This window comes from Chiloscyllium plagiosum, chromosome 7 (assembly GCF_004010195.1).
Source record: "Chiloscyllium plagiosum isolate BGI_BamShark_2017 chromosome 7, ASM401019v2, whole genome shotgun sequence".
NCBI classification, from domain to species: domain Eukaryota; kingdom Metazoa; phylum Chordata; class Chondrichthyes; order Orectolobiformes; family Hemiscylliidae; genus Chiloscyllium; species Chiloscyllium plagiosum.
The window spans coordinates 9,882,764-9,905,510 of NC_057716.1; the positions used below are offsets into that span (position 1 = coordinate 9,882,764).

General features: G+C 41.2%; 1 protein-coding gene across 8 annotated transcripts in view; it reads right to left on the reverse strand.

The window, feature by feature from the left end:
* LOC122551298 (diacylglycerol kinase beta) overlaps window positions 1-22,747 on the reverse strand; it is a 544,642-nt gene that overhangs the window by 113,418 nt on the left and 408,477 nt on the right. The window lies entirely within an intron of this gene.

Consider the following 22,747-nt stretch of genomic DNA (forward strand, 5'->3'; position numbering starts at 1 on the left):
CGCAGTGAAAAGCTTTGTCTTGCGAGCAATACAGGCAGACCACATAGTTAAGTAGCATAGATAAGTAAATGATAGGTAAACAGCTGCAAAAACAAAAACACAGGTACAGGCGAATGTTAAGAGTTTGAGAGTCCATTCAGTATTCTAACAACAGTAGGGCAGAAACTGTTTCGAAACCGGCTGGTGCATGTGTTCAGGCTTCTGTACCTTCTCCCTGATGGTAGAGGTTGTAGAAAAGTATTGCCAGGGTGGGATGGATCCTTGAGAATGCTGGCGGCCTTTCCTTGACAGCGGGTCTGGTAGGTGGATTCTATAGATCCGAGGTTGGCCTTTGAGATTGTCCGGGCTGAGTTCACCACTCTCTGTAACCATCTCCGATCTTGAATGGTACAGTTGCCATACCAGGTAGTGATACATCTAGACAGAATGCACCTATAAAAGTTGGCAAGAGTATTCACCATTATGCCAAATTTCCTCAGCTGCCTGAGGAAGAAGAGACATTGTTGGGCTTTTCTAACTAGTGCGTCCACTTGAAGAAAGCTTGTTGTGGATGACAACTCCCAGGAGCTTGACGCTCTCCAATCGTTCCACCTTTGTACTTTTAATGTGTAGGGGGACAGGAGTAACATCCTGCTGAAAGTCAATGATGAGTCCCTGGGTTTTGCCGGCATTGAGAGCTAGGTTGTTCTCAGTGCATCATTTTTCCAGCTCTTCCAACTCCCGACTGTAGTCTGTTTCATCACCATCTGAGATTCGACTGACTATGGTGGTGTCATCAGCGGACTTGTAAATGGCATTAGTCTGGTATTTGGTGACACAGTCGTGGGTAAACAGTGAGTATATTAGGGGGCTGAGTATGCACCCCTGGGGGGCTTCAGTGTTGAGTGTTAATGAGGATGAAATATTGTCCCCAGTCTTCACTGATTGTGGCCTGTGGGTCAGGAAACAGAAGATCCAGTTGCAGAGAGTGGGGCTTAGTCTGAGATCAATAAGTTTAGTAATCAGTCTCAAGGGGATAATAGTGTTGAAGGCTGAACTGTAGTCAATGAGTATGATTCTTATGGAGCTGTTCTTGCCGTCAAGATGTTCTAGGAAGGAGTGAAGGGCAAGTGATATGGCATCTGAAGTGGATCTGTTGGTCCAATAGGCAAATTGGAGTGGTTCAAGAGTGGGTCCATCAGGTAAATGGAGCAGACCTTTTTACAACAACCTATTCAGATGCACCATAACAAACATCTGGAGCAGGGAGGACTTGAACCCAGGCCTTGTGGCACAGAGGTAGGGACACTACCACCACACCACAAGAGCTGTGAATCCTCCTTCCTATGCTGAGTGGAGTCCTAAAATATGCAGGTTAGGTGGATTGGCCATGTTAAATTGCCTTTAGTGTCCGGGGATGTGTAAGTTAGGTACGTTAGGCATGGGAAGTGCAGGGTTACAGGGATAGGGTGGGGTGGGTCTGGGCGGGGGTTACAGGGATAGGGTGGGGTGGGTCTGGGCGGGGTGCTCTTCTGAACCACAAGAGCTGTGAATCCTCCTTCCTATGCTGAGTGGAGTCCTAAAATATGCAGGTTAGGTGGATTGGCCATGTTAAATTGCCTTTAGTGTCCGGGGATTTGTAAGTTAGGTACGTTAGGCATGGGAAGTGCAGGGTTACAGGGATAGGATGGGGTGGGTCTGGGCGGGGTGCTCTTCTGAAGGTCAATGTGGACTTGTTGGGCCAAATGGCTCATTCCCACACATTAGAGATTCTATGGGACTGATTAATTATCAGTGGAAAAAGATAAACCACAAAAGAATCTTAACAAGAATAAGAATTTGTCTTACATTACGAGGTATAGTTTATTGCATGATTATAATACACAATTAACATTGACTAGCTTGGCAGATTTACAACTCTAGGAGCCAGAGACAGCACGTCTGTTATGGCTGGAACCTCTTGCTAGACTGCCTGCTATTGCACCTAAAGGCTATGTTATACCATTAGAATGGGAGAAACTAATGCAATTTCAACATCAAAGCCTTCAGAGCCAATACCTTATACAATAGTAGACTCCACATTTACATACACTCGAGAATTCCGAATTGAACCAGAGTAAATTGTAAACATGCATTGAGCTCTATTTGGACAGCCTGCCAGCACTTGGAAAAAAAACATGAAACCTGTGATCTTTGACAGGTTGCATATTGTCGTGACTAGATGCATTTGATGAATAGAAGCAGAAAATGAAAATTTCAATGCTGCATCTGTGAAACGAGTCTCAATTAACGTTTCAGCTGTCTGACCCAGCGGCAGACCCCTGACATGAAACATTAACTACATTCTTCTCTGCACAAATCTGATGAATATTTCCAGCTTTTTCTGTTTTTAAATTGAAATTTCCATCATTCAACTTTTTTCCTTTTGAAAGAAACTTGGTTTTATACATTGGCTATCACAAACTGACAGAAGCTGATAATCAAATAGATGAAGAAACAACAATCTTTATGCACTAAATTCACTCACAGTTCATGTTTCAACAGTAGATTGTCTGTCTCCACAATATAAAATTGCTTCAATATTATGAATGCATGAATCAGAACACACAATTGGAAGCAGTAGTCTAGAGAGGGAAATTAAAGATGGTTTGCCAACTTGCTCTACATTTTTAGTCAATCGGGCTTTTTTTGAGATTGTGAAACAGGATCTACATACCAACAGGGAAATCTGTAATGTCAGTTTATCTTACTGCCATCTCGGTTTCTGATACCAGTGAGGCGCTACTAATCTGTTCTACTTCACAGGAATAATAGTTTGAAACGCTTCATCCAAATAAAGCAGAGTTTAAGAGGAACCAAGAACATCAATTTAACATAATTGATCCTGAGAAATCATATCAATCTTTATGACATCCACACTGTTCCAAAGAAATATTACAGATAAAATGAGCAATCGAATACTCACCCATTGGTGTAGAATGAAGCTACACAAAATGACACCAGATGCTCAGATCGCCTTACATGTGGAAGGCAAATCATTTTTATGGAGTTCATCCAGCAACCAGATAAAACACTAAACTTGTTACAAATTTTTTTTTACCAAATTTGTTCAATTTTACTCATGCTAAAAACAATAAGATGCAATTGCCATGAAACCAATTTATGTGGAAACCATCAACCCAGTCCTTTTTGATATTCAAGGCAAGAATTCCCTGTGAATTTCACGAATTCAAAGTCACGACCAAATGAGGGTCCCGAGCCCATGTACAAGTGAGACCAGGGGCGACCCTGGTGGAAGTGGGCTCCTAATGGTCACCTCCAATTAAGGACAGATGGGCTTCTAATACTGAGCCCAACCTGGAGCACTTCAGCACCTGGAGCACCTCCATCAGGGGAATGGAGTGCTCCTGAGGCAATTGGAAGATTCGAACCTCAGGGTTGGAAGAATAATTATTTTAGATGACTGACCAGGTAGAATCACTGGCAAATGGTGTTTGGGTCCTGAGTCCTTTGCTGTTAACTGCCTCTGTTTGGTGGATGGAGTCACCTGCCACCCTGGTTTGTCATAGGGGTGTGGCCACTCCATGTGACAGGGAGAGAGAGATCCTCTGCTATCAACATGCGATTGGTTCACTAAATTACCCCTAATTGGGGGCTTACTTATTTAAACTGGATGTTATCACTGTTCAGCAGACAAGTGATTTCTATGCATGCTAGTCCCTCGGCAACTTCCTCACTGACAGGGATGTGCAAAGGGCAGTCCCAAGGCAGCTTCCTACTATTTTGTCTGGTGCCTGCTTATAATCCCACCACTTCAGAGTTAGAAAGTCCCTGCCCATAAACTGCAGAAGTGGCTTAATATGGATGTAAGAGGTTTCAGATTTACTCAAGGAACATGGATTAATTTGCCTTTGTGCATCACGAATGGTGATGAATTACAACTTGGCAGAAATAACAACCCCAAAAACAGACTACCTGGATCAGGTCCAAATTACAGCATTCTGCAACAAATACATTTCAATGCCGCTTTGTTGAAGCCTCCACAACAATAGTTACTATAGTGTGAAGCCCCCTGGGACATATTAGCCATCACAGACAATCGCAAATATTCATTTTGAACCAACATGGAGTTTCACACTGATGGCACAATTTGGATTTAAGCAACATTATTTTTTCAAATGTTTCCTTATAGAATATATTTTTTTCCCAATGGCAGTTCACATTAAGGGACTTTCACCATGTTGCAAATAAGCTCTTAAACAAGCTTCATTAAACAAGCTTTTTCTGTAATTTAAAATCAGTAAGTGCAGGAACTATTTAGCAGTTCAGGCTGCGTTGGTAAATAGAGAATCAAAATTAAAGAAAGCAATATATTGTAGATGCCAGGTATCTGAAATAAAGAAGAACAAAGTGCTGTAGAAACTCAGCAGGTCAGCAGTGGAGTGAGAAACAAAAGTTATTCTTTCAGGTCAATGGATTTTCATGAACTTGAAAAGTTAATTCCGTTCTGAAGCAGCATCATATCGAACTTGAAATGTTGACTCCATTTCTCTCTCTCCTGCCGGACCTGCTGAGTCTTTGCAGAATTTTCCACTTTTCTCTCAGATTCCCAGTTTTCACAGTATTTTGCCTTTTTGCATCATGACTGTGAGCTGAAGTATCAGCACTTGCAACTGCTGAGCAATTTTATACAAGTCTTACATACTGTTACTGTCGACAATGGCTTATCCATACTCAACTGTTATGTAAGAATGTAAGAGCCAGAAAGGGATAATACTGAACAATGCCTTAAGCACCACCTACTATGATAATGTCATATAGCCTTGGTGGAAGAACAGCTGAAGATCTTGAAAGAGCAAGTCCTATTTTCTGGAATTTATTACTGAGACAATGTAAATTGTGCATAGTTGCAATTACGCAATAAACTACATCTTAAGACATAAGCCTCTTCCCATTAGAATTTCTTCAACCAGAGTAGACCAAAACAAACCCTGTGGACCCCACCAGGAAGGACAACTGTAGTGGAAAATCTAACAAAGAGCTCATACAGTATAATGAGCAATAGTGAGGATTCACCATAGAATCCCTACAATGTGGAAACAGGCCATTTGACCAAACATGTCCAACTTTCCAAAGAGTAACTCACCCAGACCCTACATTTTCCCTGTCTGATGCACCTGACCTACACACCCCTGAATTCTACGGGCAATTTAGATTGGTCAATTCCCCTAACCTGCACACTTTTGGGACTTTGGGAGGAAAGTGGAGGTCCCGGAGGAAACCCATGCAGACATGAGGAAAATGTGCAAACTCTACACAGCCAATCACCCAAGGGTGGAATGGAACTCAGGTCCCTGGCACTGTGAGGCAGCAGTGCTAACCACTGAGCCACTTGCAATAATAACTAATGCTTAAGAGCAAAGCTTAATAAATGCTTGCGAACAGAGTTTATTTCCTGCATGTGGATTCTAGTTTATTTGTTCAGCTTGCAATTACATCTTAGTAAACTGATACTGGTGTTCATTGATCAATGTGATCTACATTGCCCATAAGAAAATTTGAGTGCTATACTAACATCAGTTCTGTTCCTCACTGTAAAACTGAAGATCAAAAGAGCTAAGTTCATTAAATGATTTCCAAATGAAGCTATTATCAATAAGATTCACTTTTACTTTAACATGAATGAGAACCAGTCAAATTAAACATGGTTTAAAAGCACATTATAATTCAATTTGTTTAAATTTCACTTTAAATAGGCATTCTAATAAAGCTATGTCTTACACAATCATCCACACCACATCCCAAAGACACATGGCACTATGTAGCTACACACTTTCCACAGGTGCTGAATTTTTTGTACAGGGTGAATCAGTAGGCCTATCTGCCAACAGCTTTCGTTTCTCAATTTCATGGGCACTCTTATCATCAGCAAGGCACTCTTCTACAAACTCTTCCTCCCTGAGGTCACAACAGCCCTGAGAGAGCATCTTGCCAGAGTTCCTTTGCAATCAAACAACTATTAAACTCCTGGATCACGTTTTGGCCACTTCTAGGAAACTCCTGGCTCATTAGCATCTCTGAGCTATCCTTGCACAGCTTTCCAGAAGTCAGACTTCTTTCGCTCACTTGCATGTTGCTTCCAAGACCTTTTTGCCAAACAGAAAAATTAACCTCTTCCTCAGATTGATGGGTTTCTTCTGCACATAAGAATTCTGCCCAAGCCTCTTGTTGTCTCTCTCGGCATTCACTTTATGTCTCCATCTGTGCCTTCACTCTCCAGATTTTCCTCTTTAAGCTTTCCTTTGCATCTGCCAATCACACAGCTTCTTCATGTCTTCCTTCTTGCTGCCTCAAGGTCAAGAGTCACACGACTGGTATTTCTTGTTATTCAAGAATATCAATTGATTTGAAGTTTTAGAAGTCTGTTTCAAACACTCAGACAATTACAGATTCCACAGACATTTTTAGGAACTACACATTCTCATTACTGTACTATCTCTCGTAAAAACTGTGCATGTTTGAAACGTGTGCTGCAAATGTAGTACATTTCATTATTGATGGTCATTCTAGCTAGTCCCATTTGCCAGCATACCAAAAGGAGTGGAAAAGACCTTTCAGGCAATCTTATAACCTTGTGTATCACTGAAGCATCCAATTGCTCGCATGAGGGAAGAAAGGAACAAAACAGAAAAGGCTGAAGTGAATTCAATGTGGAGTTCAGGAACACTGCTTCTATTTGTTCAGGGCAAATAAAGTTCCAGAAGGCCAAGGTAGCTCCTCACATTTGGAATTAGTCTGTAATCTGTCTTTTATTATTTAGAAATGTTCTCTTCCCACAGGAGTTTGCTTAATTCCCTTTTGAAGAATTGCAGTAAACCATAAATAATCATGTTTCAGCAATTTGGCCATGAGACAGGAAAATGCATTTTGTGGCAGTTAAGCTAGCACCTTGTCCATGGATTTTATATGTATGACCTGGAGGCCTAGCATGCAAATCAACCTGAAGAAATAAAAAAGCTAACCATAACTCATTCAATTCTTTCATTATTTTGAAAACCTTCACTGCTATCCCCTTTAAATCTGTAATTCTCTCAAGTAAACAAACCTATATCTTGGTGCCAGTGCTTGGATGACTGAAATGTCCCTTATTTAAAAGGGTGCGTCTCTCAGATTGTCATCTGATGGGGCATTCTGACTCATATCTGTTCTTTAATTTCTAAGCATGCACAGTTTACCTTTAAGTCCACATGCTTAAGCAGGACTAGAACTTTACACCTCCTAGATCATTCCCCTGACCTACCAACTCTTACAATTGTGACAGCACCCACCCACAATTGTTCAGAAGTCCTATAATTTAGTACCTTAGCTGACATTCAAACCAATAGCTCTAAGGTTGGTTATTATCATGCTCACTATTTTTCACACTAGAGTTTCAATTTCCTCACATCATATGCAAAATTGAGAGTGAACACAATAGTCTGACTACAGACATACAGCCTTGCACTGAGAGCTATGATTCAATTGTAGCTCTTGACCATGAGCTGCAAGGTTGCGGGTTTATGCCTCACTCCAGTGTCTTGACCAGATGGTCCTGATGATACTTCAGAGCAGCAGTGAGAGGGTGTTGTTCTGTTGAAGGCAATATCTTTTGATTGAAACAGAGGCCCCAAATCCCTCTCAAATGGGTTTTTATGACATTGAGAGATCATGAAAGGAGCTACATGGAACTATGTTTTTTATTTATTTCTTGCATAGTGAGATACAAAATGAGCATCATAGTTAAACTATCAGGCTGATACAAACTAAGCCACTGTTTGCCTCTTGGATAGCCACCTCTTGCCACTAGTACACCTTTAAAAAGGTGATTAACTACTGGCCACAGAATTCTTTCTTGATTTGCCACCATAAATGGTTTATACATTTTTGGCAGAAACCTATTTGATTTTCTAACCTCAATTATACAGTATCATACGTATTCACATTAAACAGCATCTGTTCACACACACAGGCCTATCCACTGTCAGCCTCTATCACACTGGCCTGCAGCCAATACATTTGGCCTGAATTACTAACTCCTGTATCAATGTAGCATCATCAGTAAAATTTAAGAACGGTGCATTTTAAACTCTCCTCTGAATCATCAATGAAAGTGATAAACAGTAATAATTTCAATTGAGTTTTGTGGAATTCTGCCATGGCCACACCACAAGTAGATCCGTTCTCATGAACGTTATTGTCTGCTTTCATGATTTTACTCAGTAAAATATCTAAAGTAAAGCTGTCCTAAAAGAAAAAGAAAACAAAGGAAAATAAACTAACCTTCCTAACCCATTCTTTAATCAGTGCTGGCTCAGTCCTTTATGAAATGCTTCAATGAAGAGAATTTTCATCACTGAGTTTCACTGTTCAAAAACTGCAAGCAACAAATTACTGTGTTCTAATTCAATTAGTAGAAATCTCCATTCATTTCTATTATCCTTTTTCTTTCTCATGAAATGTCAACTCTTGAAACAGGTTACACAGACTAACATGCTAATGCAAATGAAAACAATTTTTTTTGCGTATGCCGTCTACCTTATCAGTCTAGATTAATGTACATATTAATATGTTCACATATTGCTTTAAGATAAAACATTCAGGACAACAAATATTGATGGAGGTTTAAACAGGACTACTTTGATGGTTAATTGAAAGTAGGTTAGGCGGGTTCAGATAGAGCTATTAGAATGAGTCATAAATTTTCATAATTGAGAATTGCCAATATAAATTTTTAACTGGATGCTTACACTGCAACTATCTACTAACACATAATTCTATTAAAGCACCTCAAGAATGGACATAAACATCGATCAATTTAATTAACTAAATGTTATCCTTAGACTCATTCACAATTTTAAACAGAAACTTTTCTTTAGAAAAGAATTTAAGAAAGAGGATGAGCCACTGAACCCAAGCCGATCTGTATTGCTTGGGACTGATGCCTAAGCATTCTGCATTAGATTTAGTGCAGACAAATTTGTACTGAGTAATAAAAACAGGTGGTATGGTGCACCAGCAATGGATGTATCAAGGTGAGAAACATATGTTTGTGCTGTTAGTCTGCTCACTTCCTGCTCTGAGCCATACCAACAAGCAAGAGAATGCTGTGAGGAAGCTGTAGCTCCTGCAGCCAGGAGAAGAGACAACTGGACAAGGCAGTCTAATACAATCAGCTAAGTGACTCACACTCTTTACCATCTAAAGGCAGGTATCTATGATAGGCCTCCTAAACTACACTCCCCCCCCACCCCACCCCCAACCTTTGGCATATACAGCCACAGATTCATTCAGCGCAGACCAACTCTTCTGCACCAAACAGACATTGACCCATATCCTTCCAAACCCTTCCTATTCCTATAAAGGCAGCATGGTGGCTCAGTGGCTAGCACTCCTGCCGCACAGCACCAGGGACCCGAATTCGATTTCAGCCTTGGACGATTGTCTGTGTGGAGTTTGCACATTAGAGTCATAGAGATGTACAGCATGGAAACAGACCCTTCGGTGCAACCCATCCATGCTGACCAGATATCCCAACCCAATCTAGTCCACCTGCCAGCACCTGGCCCATATCCCTCCAAACCCTTCCTATTCATATACCCATTCAAATGCCTTTTAAATGTTGCAATTATACCAGCATCCACCACTTCCTCTGGCAGCTCATTCCATACATATACCACCATTCTCCCCATGTCTGCGTGCTCTGATTTTCTCCCTCAATCTAAAGATGTGCAAGTTAGGTGAATTGGCCATGCTAAGTTATCCATAGTGTTCAGGGGTGTGTGGGTTAGGTGTATTAGTCAGTTGTAAATGTAGAGTAATGGGGAATGGGTGGATAGTCTTTGGAGGGTCGGTGTGGATTTGTTGGTCGAAGGGCCTGTTTTCACACTGTAGGGATTCTAATTTTAAAATTCATTTACCCATTCAGTTGCCTTTAACTTTTGTAATTGTACCTGTCCCCACCACTTCCTATGGCAGCTTGTTCCATGCACACACCAAAATCTGCTTGAAAAAGTTACCCCTAAGGCCCTTCTTAAATCGTTCCCCTTAAATCTATGTCTTCTAGTTTTGTGGTTGGTCTGGTGCTGGCTGTTTCAGTTCCATCACCAACACTGCCAGCAAGCTCCACATACAACCTTGCCAGTACCCACTGCTGTAGTCAATCAAGTGGTGCGGACAGACATCTTTTTACCTCAAAGCAGTCTGAGATTTTAAAGTGCTTTTTTTTCTGAAGAAACTTACCTCGAAACAACTGAGAGCTGGACCAATGTGGTCTGCAGAACAACTGAGGGCTGGAGAGGAATGGGCTATAGGCCTGGAGCGGTGCACAGCAGCTGGAGGCCTGGAACAGCTGAGGCTTGGCGTGGAGCGAACTGGAGGCCTGGAACAGCTGAGGCTTGGTGTGGAGCGAGCTGGAGGCCTGGAACAGCTGAGGCTTGGTGTGGAGCAGGCTGAAGGCCTGCAACAGCTGAGGCTTGGTGTGGAGCAGGCTGGAGGCCTGGAACAGCTAAGGCTTGGTGTGGAGCAGGCTGAAGGCCTGCAACAGCTGAGGCTTGGTGTGGAGCAGGCCAGAGGCCTGGAACAGCTGAGGGCTGGAGGATTGGAGTGGTGAGGAATGGCTGAAAGCCAGAGAAGAGCAGACTGGAGGCATGGAGTGGAGTGGGGACGGTTGTTGGAAATGGAGAAAGCTTTTGGGCGTGGGGGAGTGGGAATGGTTGTTGGCGGTGGGGATGGTTCTTGTGGAGGGTTGGGTGGTGGGGATGATTGTTGGAGTGTGGGATTGTATTCTTATCCTTTTAACTATGTCTTGTTTCTAATATATTATGATTCACTTTAAGGTAATGCAACGTATTTTCTTTTTATTCCTCTTTTTGTATCTAAGATTTGTACCTCACATGGTGCATGAGAGGGGATTTTGTCAACTTTTCACTGTAGTCCTGTACTTCTGTACTTGAGTACGCATGGCAATAACCGAATTCTCATTTTAATGAGAAGCTAGGATATCTAATAAGAGAAATTAGTTGAACTTGATGTCAGAAAGGATGGATGATCCACAATGATGGATGGGTCAGTGGAGGTATTAATGCAAGTGGACATGAGGACAGATGTGGTGCTTCTGTCTGGGGAAGTGGGGATGCATGTGTGCAATCGTGAGGTGTGGGGATACTCAAGGATGACTGTTAGAAGGGAATAATCACCAGGATAGTTAACTCCTGAAGAGAGAATCTAACCATGATCTGTAGACATTCATGTTGAATTCCCCACAATCAAAACCTTGGGAGTTACCATTTACAGAAACTGAACAGGACCAGCCATGCAAATGCTGTAGTTACCAATGCAGAGGTGAGGAACTCTGCAGCAAGTAATTTACCCTCGTGTTTCCCAAAGCCTGTCCACCATCCACAAGGCATGAATGTGATGACTGTGATGGAATACTCTCCATTTGCCTGATTGGGTACAGCTCCAACATCAATCAAGAAGCTCAAGACCATCCTGGACAAAGCAGCCTGTTAGATTGCCACCACATTCACCACCTTCACTCAGTTCACCAGTGATGCACAGCAGCAACATGTAACATCTACAAGATGCAATGCAGCAATTCACCCAGGCTTCTTTCAATAGCATCTTCCAAGCCACTTCTTCTGCCACGTAGAAGGACAAGGGTAGCAGATGCATGGGGACATCACTATCTGCAGGTAGCTTTCCAAATTACACGTCAAATTGACTTGGAACTATATTGCAATTGCTGCATGGTCAAAATCCTGGAACTCCCTCCTGAACAGCACAATGAATGCATCTTGGCTCTCAGCAAGTCAAACCTGTTGTACAGTACAACACTCTCCCATGAAGTACAGCAGTGTATCTTTAGACATGTCATGTTTTCTCAAAACACTATGAATAAAATCTTAGTCCATGGCTCTTTACTGACTCTCCCAGTTCTTTGTACTGAGCCATATGTAAGGGGACAGTAAAAGAAAGCCAGTCTAAATTGTGTCCATATTGAATTTGTCAATTACATTTGAGGGGGCACCAATTAGTGGTAAATAACAGTCAACTTCAGTAATCCTTGAAAAAAATAGAAGCTGCTATCCAAATTCTGCATGTGCTGGTGTTAATGACGACAATTCAGCTCAGAAGTGATGACTCCAGTGGTCACATATTCTGCAAAACGTTTTGGACTCGTACTTAAAGAATTACTTTTTGGCTCCAATACTGAGCAAATGGCACCTATGGAAATGCACCATATCAGGAATCACTGGGGAGCCAATTTTAATCTTGCAGGTGAATAACGTGATAGCTTACGACACATTCTTCCCAGAACACGTGTTATGGAAATCATAGAATTATATAATCATAGAAATCTTACAGTGTGGAAACAGGCCATTTGGCCCAACAAATCCACACTGACCCTCTGAAGAGTAACCACCCAGACCCATTGCTCTATGCTATACTCTACATTTCTGCTGATTAATGCGCCAAACTTACACATCCCTGGGCACAATGGGGCAATTTAGCATGGCCAATTCACCTAACCTGCATATCTTTGGACTGTGAGAGGAAACCAGGGCACACAGAGAAAACCCAAGCAGACATGGGAAGAATGTGCAAACTCCACACAGACAATTGCCTGAGGCTGGAATTGAACCCGGGTCCCTGGCACCATTAGGAAGCAGTTGACTGGCATCACTGACCCTGGTGCCACCTTTAAGCCCATAGTGCACTTGGACAAGCACTGTCAGTTCAGAGCTGTTCCTGACATCTTCCCTGGACGTGGCAGCCATTGGCACCTCTCTTTGTGGGTAGAGGCCTCAAGGTCCCGCTGGATGTGTTGATGCCAGATGGACGATCTTCTTCCCCAGGCCCAGCCTTGGAGTCCATGAGGCCTGACTATATCAGTCTGGTATGAGTTTGCCACCCCAGTCAATGCAGTCTCAACCTTCTGCAAGAATGCACAGCAATGGAGAACGTCAACGACTTTCTCCAAATGCCAGGGTAAGTGCCACCATCTTCTCTCTGATATCTTACACTCGGTCTCTGTTTACTCCTGCACTTACCATCTCAACAAGATTCACGCTCTACATCCTCCCTCCCATCCTGTCCCCAATACCACTAACCCTGCATGGCCACTGTGTAGCCCACGTGCTCGTTGGGACACCTTCCCACCTGCACTAACAATAACAACTGTGCCACCCACTTTGATCTCCTGTAATACCTGCTTCACTCTTATTCGAGCCACACTAGAAACAATCAAGGTGGGTGGTGATGACATGATCCTTCACCCCTTACATGGATTACCTCCTGACTCTTACCATTCTGAGCAGCTGATGGACTGTTTCTATGCCTCTGAACTGGGTTAGCAGGATGCCTTTTACTTACTAGGATCCCTGGAGCGAAAGCTATCCCCCTTGACTGCCTCACAACTTTGTGTTGTCTCCTCTAAATGACATGACACGGCAGCAGCAACACGACCCTGGTATCTCTGTTTGAGGGAGCAAAGCAAGGCAGGCCAGGCTGTGAGCATCCAGGTAGGCTCAGAGCCAAAGTAGCATTTTGACAGCAAGCAAACAGACTAGAGATGCAGCCTGGTCCAGTACATGAACTGGGTGCATGTCCCTGAGCGCATGCTGTCCTTACTGTAGCATTACAATGACTGTTACCAGTGCAGCCAACATTCAGCATTACAGTGCAGAAGTGTCCTGTAAGTGGATTGTAGATGTATCATAAGAGTTCTTACAGGCTGGCGCATGTCAGATGTCAATGTTGGTGTATGTGGGTTGCGTGCCCTGAGAGGTTGGTGCCTGGTGTCCAACAGGGAGGCCCTTTGGAGCAAATGATGAACTGAAGTTGCCATCTGCCCTGTTCTGCATGTTGAGAATTCTCAATGTTGAGTTTGTTCACTGCGTTTGGTAAGACAGGAAGCTGAATATTAATGAAGTGAGTTGGGGGAACTAAATCATTTAACAATCAATAACCCCCTAAATTAGCAACTTGCTGCTGCCTAGCAAGAAACCTGTCTTGCCACTTGGCAAAAGCATAAAAGATGCAGTGCAATTCTTCTGACATTGAGATAGGCCTTCTTAGACTTCTTGTGCTACCCTGCCACAAATCTCACCTTAGCCCATATCACTTGCACTGCTATAAGATTCAGTCTTATATTTGTAATATTTTAATAATGAACACAAAGTCAAGAAGATAAGTTGTCATTCATATTGAAATATTGCACCGTTCAGAAAAGTTTTACAATTCATTTTGAAAGCAAACATTTTTGTTTTAATACTTTGCACAGAATACTGTGAATAGCTCAAAAGAAAAATTTGAGTTTATAGCAGGACATTTGCTTTGTTATGGTACCAAAATGAATGTTGTTCTTGAGCACTTCGAACTTTAGCTTCATCAGTCTCTCTACTTTATTCTGACCTATGGATAGTGTGAAAAGAAAGTACTAATGTACTGGTACTGTAGCTAAAAAGCACTTCACATCTTTAACATAGCTCTGGTTTTTAAGGCGCCAGCAAGCAAGTACCTAAATTGGACAGTCAGCACTGCTTCCCAGGGATATCAAAGACAGATAACACAGGCTGTAATTACATACATGCATCTTTAATGCATCATCCTCTGAGATTACTTTACATTGGAAGTTAAGTGTGTAATGTCAGAAATGTGACACCATCCCCTAAGAGCTTGTGCTTCATTCTGTGAATAATATTTTGTCTTTTATGGAGAGTTCCATTCAACATAGCTGCTACTTTTCTTCTACTGGCTTACTACCATTCGTCATATGCTCCAATATTAGAAATATCTTCAGTAAAACTAATTGGTACTTTCTATTCTCTACATTAAAAGATTGTTTTGCTACACATGATATGATTGCAATTATGTATTTACATGTATCTTTATTTAGAAGGCTGAGAAAATCAAGTTAAAATAGAAATTGCAATATTGTGAAGGACAATGCAAATATTTAATTTTACAGACATGATGATAGCAAAATGGGTGAATATTTTATGGAGCTGAAAACATAAACAATAAATTTTGGAATCTTTACCAAATGAGCTTGCTCAGAAAATGAACATTGTATAAGTTGAAACTTGAGAACTTGTTAATAAAGGGAAAACGGCTCATTGCAGAGAGCTAGAGAACCATCACGTAGGTTAATATTTGTATGTTTTCATGATTAAATATAAAGAGGAAAAGACAGAAACAGCAAGAGTGGGAGGGACACAGACAGACAGAGAGATAGATAGAGACAGAAAATGAACATTGTATAAGTTGAAACCTGAGAACATGTTAATAAAGGGAAAACGGCTCATTGCAGAGAGCTAGAGAACCATCAGGTAGGTTAATATTTGTATGTTTTCATGATTAAATATAAAGAGGAAAAGACAGAAACAGCAAGAGTGGGAGGGACACAGACAGACAGAGAGATAGATAGAGACAGGGAAATAGGTGAGAGAGAGAGAAGAAAAACAGGCCACAGGAAGTTTGCCTTTTGGAACAAATACTTGGCATTGATAAAGTCTCCAATGCTTGTTCTGTTTTATTATATCAAAGAGGTAATTTGCGACATGGTAAAATGAATTTCTGGCTCAAATAAAGACATTTACTGGAATTCACGACTGACAAATCATAACGAATCTGAATGCTGACGTGACGATGAAGACTTTATGGTTATGTCGTTATGAAGTAGAAAAGACCATCTCCATTAGCAAAATTCAATTTCCATTATCCGTGATATGTGTCCACTGTGGGGACTTCTTTTTTTCACGGGTGGGCACTGCTGTGACAGAATGGATCACCCACTCATTATAGTAAATGGCAGGTATCGATCCATTTGATTATAATTTCTGTAAAGTGTGGATACTTTACTCTTTCAGAACACTGCTCAGTGAAGATGAAAGCTTAAGAGTATTTTCAAGTAAGAAATATTAGTGGGAGGAGGTGCTAAAGTCTTTCTAATTCAGGTAATGCAGTCAACATGGTTACAATATATTTCTCTTTATTGCTGCACATATTGTTTATTGTTAAATGTATTAAAATATTATTGAAGAAAATTCAACAAATGACAGAAAAAAAATTAATTATCTGCTCGCTTCCCAGTGGCTCATCTAAGCTTTAACACAGTCACACAAACTAATAAATGCAGAATCTGCCCTTGACTCAATTCATTAATAGACTTCAAAGTACTTGCTACGCTTTTCCATGCATATCTATGATTCCTCCTTTCTTAATTTGTGAGCTACACCTGTTCAACACCCTTTCATAGTAGGGGGCCTTAGTAATTATGAGAAGTGGCATTTGTTTATTTTCAGCAATCTATAGAATCAGGCTGAAATAAACAGTAACATACTCAATTAACACAAGCACAAAACTACTTTTGTAACATCAAACACTTCCGCATATGACAAAGTGTGAAGAATTCAATATTGCGAATAAAGTACATTTTGAATAATCAAAAAAGTGCATTCATTTTCCTGAGTCGAAGATAATAAAAACAATGAGTACCTTATGTCTCCACTGGAGATCTCAGGGTTTGCAGCTGGTCTGCTGAGTTAGATGATCTTAGATAAAATGACATTAGGCATACTTTTGATTAAACATCCACATCGTATTTCCAATTCAGCAAACTCTGCTGAAAGTGAGAGAGTGGATTCACACCTGGCTGCTACTTTTACCTGTAATTTAATTTTTGGACGGGCATAATTCTTGTGGATGGAGTTCCTGCCTGTTCCAGTTGCAAAATTGTTTAGTGCAGGTCCTTTCAACATCAATTTTATTTGCAATCCTTATTGTCTTAGTATTCCCTGTACCTGCACCTTTCACCATAAATGCATCATGACTGGGACCATTCAATGTCTCAAACCAATTGTCATTCAGTGCAGTTATGCCTGATCTACACTTCAACTTCATTTCGTTATATTTAATCTATATCTTCATAGCAGCATTTCATAATCGATGATCTCTGACTAAGGAGAATGTGAGGACTCAGGTCAGGCAGCATCTGAGGAGCAGGAGAATTGATGAATCGGGCATAAGCCTTTCATCAGGAATGAGGCTTGTGGGCCGGGTGGCTGAGGGATAAATGGGAGGGGGTTGGGGCTGGGAGGGGGGAACAAGACAGCTGAGACTGTGATAGGTAGATGAAGGTGGGGGAGAAGGTGAGAAGTTTAGAAGAATGTCATGATTGTTTCACCTCTTCATGTCACCATATATGGGCAAACATACCTTGCTTGCCTTTTCACCTATCTTCAGTTGTACTTCCAAAACTTTTAAGTCAACATGTTCACCATTTACTGCAGGGAAAAATATCTCCAAAGCTTTGTAGTGATTTACATGAGTACCACTGAAGTAACCCGCACCATCCAACTCCCCCTTCCACTCCACCAAGGGCATGCAGGTCCTGGGCCTCTTCCATCGCCAAACCCTAACCACCCAACACCTGGAGGAACAACGCTGTATCTTCCGCCTTGGGTCCCTGCAACCAATGTGGATTTCACTAGTTTCCTCATTTCCCCCCCCAACCACTGTTATCCCAGTCCTAAGCCTCCAACTCGGCATCACCCTCTTGACTTGTCCACTGTCTTTCCCATCTATCTGCTCCACCCTCCTCTCCAATTTATCACTTCCACCCCACTTTCATCTACCGACTTAATTTTCAGCTACCTTTTTTCCAGCACCACGCTTTCTATCTCTGACTAAGGGCTTTGCAGAATTGAAGTATTGCTTTTTCACTTATAAGTGCCAGCATCATTGAGTAAAGGCCAAAATTTCATTCATCTTTCTGATTACTTTCTACACAAGGTTTTTTTTAAAGTGTAGGTGTACATCGAAATCTCTGCTCTCAAAAGTCTCTTAGCATTAAAAGCAATGCAAAATATTCTTGTCAGAATTTAGAATTGGGAAGCAGAAAATTCAAACAATATTTGAAAAGGTACTTCAGTGGTACTCATGTAAATCACTATAAAGCTTTGGAGATATTTTTCCCTGCAGTAAGTTGTGAACATGTTTACCTTAAAAGTTTTGCAAGTGCAACTGAAGATGGTGAAAAGGCAAGCAAGATATGTTTGCCCATATATGGTGACATGAAGAGGTGAAACAATCATGACATTTCTCTAAACATCGCCTGCAAAACTTGTTAAACTATTCTGAAGAAGGGTCACTGCATCTGAAACATTAACTCTTAATTTCTCTCCACAGATGCTACCAGACCTACTGAGATTTTCCAGCAATTTCTGCATTTGTTTGTGATTTCCAGTAGCTGCAGGTTTTTTTGTCTTTTTTGTTTTGTGTCAAACTATTTATTTACTTGGAAAGAGCGCACTCAATTTTTAGATTTCCCCAATGAAGTGCTTTAAAATATAAAAATTTTACTTGTTATCTAATTTCCATTTAGCATATTTTTTCACAATGAAAAACAGGTATGATAGATGTAGCTTGAGCACTTCCAAAGAAATCATTCTAACTTCAAACACAATTCCATACTTTCATAATACAAGGTATTAAAATTCCAAACTGTCCAAGATAAAAAGCAGGGAATGGGAGTAAATGGCAGGTATTCAGAATGACAGAAGGTAGGAAATGGTATTCCACAAGGATCAATTGCTGTTCATATTTTACATTAACCATTTAGACTTTGGAATCAAACAATTGTTCAAATTATGGGTGATAACAAATTGACAGAACTGTTAATATTGAGAAGGATTGCAGCAACTTATGCAAGGACACTAATAAACTTGCAGACCAATCAAATAATTGCAAGTGAAGTTCAACACAACACAAGTTAGTTATCACATAGGGAACAAAGTAACCAAGGCATTTGGATTGTAAATACATAAATCTCTAAAGGCTGCACCCCAGGATGATATCAAAAACAACTGGTATACATATCAAGAAAGGATCGAATTCTCTTTAATCTTGGAAAATGGCCGAGGGATGACCTAACAGAGAGAGCATAAACAGAGATTATCGATGTAAGATACAAAGAAATTCAGGAAACTTCTTTATTCAAAGAACGGTGAGAATGTGAATTTTGTTACTGTGGGGATGGTTGAAGCAAACTACATAGATGCACTCAAAGAGAAGATGGGTATGCATTCTAGGGAGAATGGAATTATGGTAGACTTCGAGGAAGAAAAAAGGAAAATGTTCAACTGGAGCAGAAACTGGCTTGGACTGGTTGGGTGAGATGTCCTGCTTCTGTGCTGTACCCTTTATGTAACCCAAAAGGTCTGCAAGCTAATATTAAGGTATATTAGCAGGATAATCAGTTAGGGATAGCATCACAGCTTAAAGCAGTGTTGCCCACACACATGCCTTTCAGTGGAAGTAACAGGATGTCAACTGGCAAAGGAGCTGCACTCTCAAACTGGGCAGAATGGCTTCCTTCTGAGTCATTAATCTTCAATCACTTCTATGAAACTCAGATTAATATCTCTCAATCAGTAATACAGGGTCACTGAAGTCTACCACTGAAAAACCACGATATTTATTCAAATCAGAGCTAACAGAGTACAGACCAGGACTCAAACACACAATCTTCCAGTCACCACAGCACAGTGCTGCTCTTAACAGATGCCTTAATCTAATAGGTTAGGAGAGGAAATCATTGGTCTCAAAAAACATAGCACTTATGTTCAGAGTAGGCCATTTGGTCCTTCAAACCTGCTCCATCATTGTTGAGTTGTGATATCAACTCCACATTTCTGTCAGCATTCGTGAGCCTAGATTCCCTTGTCTATCAAAAATCTAACTCAACCTTGAAACATCTGTATGACTCTATGACCTTAACAAAATCATCACCTGCTAATTCAATGTGAATTGATTTTAATTTTTAATCAAGTTGACATGATTTAGGTATGTACTCTTTCATGAGTGAACGTATCCTGACTTATTCAATTCATTTTATATTTTCATGTTTGTCAAGGTTTTTGGAAATGCTTGTGGTTGGCACAGCCAAAGATTTTGCCTGTCCTCGGATGCTGCCTGAATTGCTGTGCTCTTCCAGCACCACTGATCCAGAATCTGGTTTCCAGCATCTGCAGTCATTGTTTTTACCTACAGCCAAAGCAGCACCTGTTCCCCAAGGGCACTGAGTGACGTGGAACTAGATTGGGGATGGGACAGACTCCCTTTCCTGAAGGGTATTACTGACTCAGCAGGACTTTTATGACAACCCCAGAACAATGTTCGTCACTATCATCTTTCTGGGAGCATCATCAGTACAAGGTCAAGTCAATAAATCTGATAACCTTTGGGCTGGCTCCAAAAAGAAAGGCCATCTATTTAACAGTAATCAAAAATAGGACATGTGGTTAGGTAATACCCTGTTTACTTGGCCCGTGTCCAGATTGACAACAGGATGAACTAAATCCAAGGATAAGCAAATTCAAACTGGCATTGATATAGAATCAAGATATCCAGAATATTTTCCATAAATTTAAAACTTAACATTGATTTAAGATTCCATGCATGAATTGGTTTTCAAAGAATCACACAGTGCATCTTAGACTGATGAAATTGACTGCCACATATCGCTGATGTATGCAAACAAGGGTGTGTGAATGTTAAACGTTGAATGTTACTGAGTTTGGCTTTGGACATGTAAGTAGCACTGCCAGACGATTGTAATATAGCAAGTGCATCACATCAAAAACCACAAGATGAATTAAGTGACTATGGGCTAAATATTATGCCCTTTTCCACATATTCAGCACTATCCTCATCAGGCTTAAAACATGCAGGTATGCTCTGTCTCCAGCACATTTTAATTCCCATTCACTCCTCCTTGCAGCACCTTCTCTTGCAAGAAAGAGAGAACATGTGCCAGTGAATGACAGCCAATAGGTTTAGAAAATGTGATTGCCATGGGTGCACAGCTGCCAATGTGCGCAAGCTTTGAGATAAAGGTTTGAGCTTTGCACCACTGCTTTGTCGATGAGGATGAGGGGAAGCATATGAATGTCAAATATAAAGTCCTGTTGATAGAAGTTGTTAGTTGGAGATTGATAGAGATTGTTGGTAGGCGAGTGGTGGGAGTGTAGTGAATTTGCCAGTGTATTAAGATATGATGCAGTTGGTAGAAATATACCATTGAAGATGTACTCCTGACCTGGCAACTTGTGTGAGATCATTAAACCTCTTCCTGCATTGCACCTGACCACCTTGCATCTACAATGCTGGTATTAATCTCCCCATTTACCCTTGCCACAACATTCTGGGCATTTGGAAGAAGCCTCCCTGGTCCAGACACATTGTCATTACTGCAGAGATCCTCAGCCTTGTTTGAAGGTTTCTAATTAGTGTCATCAGTTAGGTTGAATACCTAGCCCTCATCAAACAGTATCTCTCTCTGCTGGCTCTCTCCAGTGGCTGTGCTAGCTTGGAGTTGTGAAGGATACAGCAACAATGGGATCATTCTGACTCAACTGAACACTAACCTGGAGGTCATGGAGCCTGGATTATTACATCCAATCAGTTTATAACTCCTTCTACCTGTGGAAACCCATAATGGCACTGAGGCCTCTGACCTTTTGCCTTGACTCTCTGAAGTGCACAAGCTCTTTGGCTCTAGTATTTTTCACAGTCTTTACAGGGTATCTTGCAGATAATGTTTGTCCTACTGGATGTGTGTGCCAGGTCTTTAACCTTTGTGAGGAGTTGGTGGAAGGTGTTACTGGTTTGTGGGCCACTAAGATTCCCAGGGTGCCGAATAATCGTGTGGTTATCTAAAATATGTCTTTAATGTATGGTATGGTCGCTTTTGTGCTGGTTGTGTAGTGTTTTCTTCTTTGGGTTTGTCCTATAAGTACAGAAGGACACTGTTCTTGGTGTACCTGTTTCGTTCAAATCCTTTGAATAGGTTAAAGACCTGACACCTACATCCAACAGAACGAAGGTTATCTACAACATACCCTGCAAAGGTGAAAAACACTGCATCAGGCAAATAGGATGAAAACTGACCATACGAGTGCACAAACATCAGTTCACCACTGCCAGACATGACAAGTGCTCTCTCATTTCCAACTATATAGGTAACAAAGGATACAAATTCAACTGGAACGATACAACCATCCTATAGCACAGGCAAAACAGAGACACGCCAGAGAATTCCTTGAAGCCTGACACTCCAACCAGAACTCAAATCAATAGACACATTGAACCGTATACAAACCACTCAGGTACAGAACCAGAAGTACCGACAAACAGAGACATAAAAATACCAGGTGGGCCAGACTACCAACATCTTATCAATGATGCACTGACGATGTCACCCAGCAAGGTGACAAAACGTTACACACCGGCTCACAAATGAATCCACAACTTCATCCACAACATAAAGATTTTCTTGGAAGTAAGACGTTTTTGTGAGATGGATTTATGACCATCTGGAAGAGCATGGCTTGATTAAATGCAGTCAACACGGCTTTGTGAGAGGCAGGTCATGCCTCACAAACCTTATCGAGTTCTTTGAGGATGTGACTAGAAAAGTTGATGAGAGTCGAGCTGTGGATGTGTGTATATGGACTTCAGCAAGGCATTAGGACAGAGATGAGGATAAACTTCTTCACCCAGAGAGTGGTGGGTGTGTGGAATGCTCTGCCCCAGAGGGCAGCGGAGGCCCAGTCTCTGGATTCATTTAAGAAAGAGTTGGATAGAGCTCTCAAAGATAGTGGAATCAAGGGTTATGGAGATAAGGCAGGAACAGGATATTGATTAGGAATGATCAGCCATGATC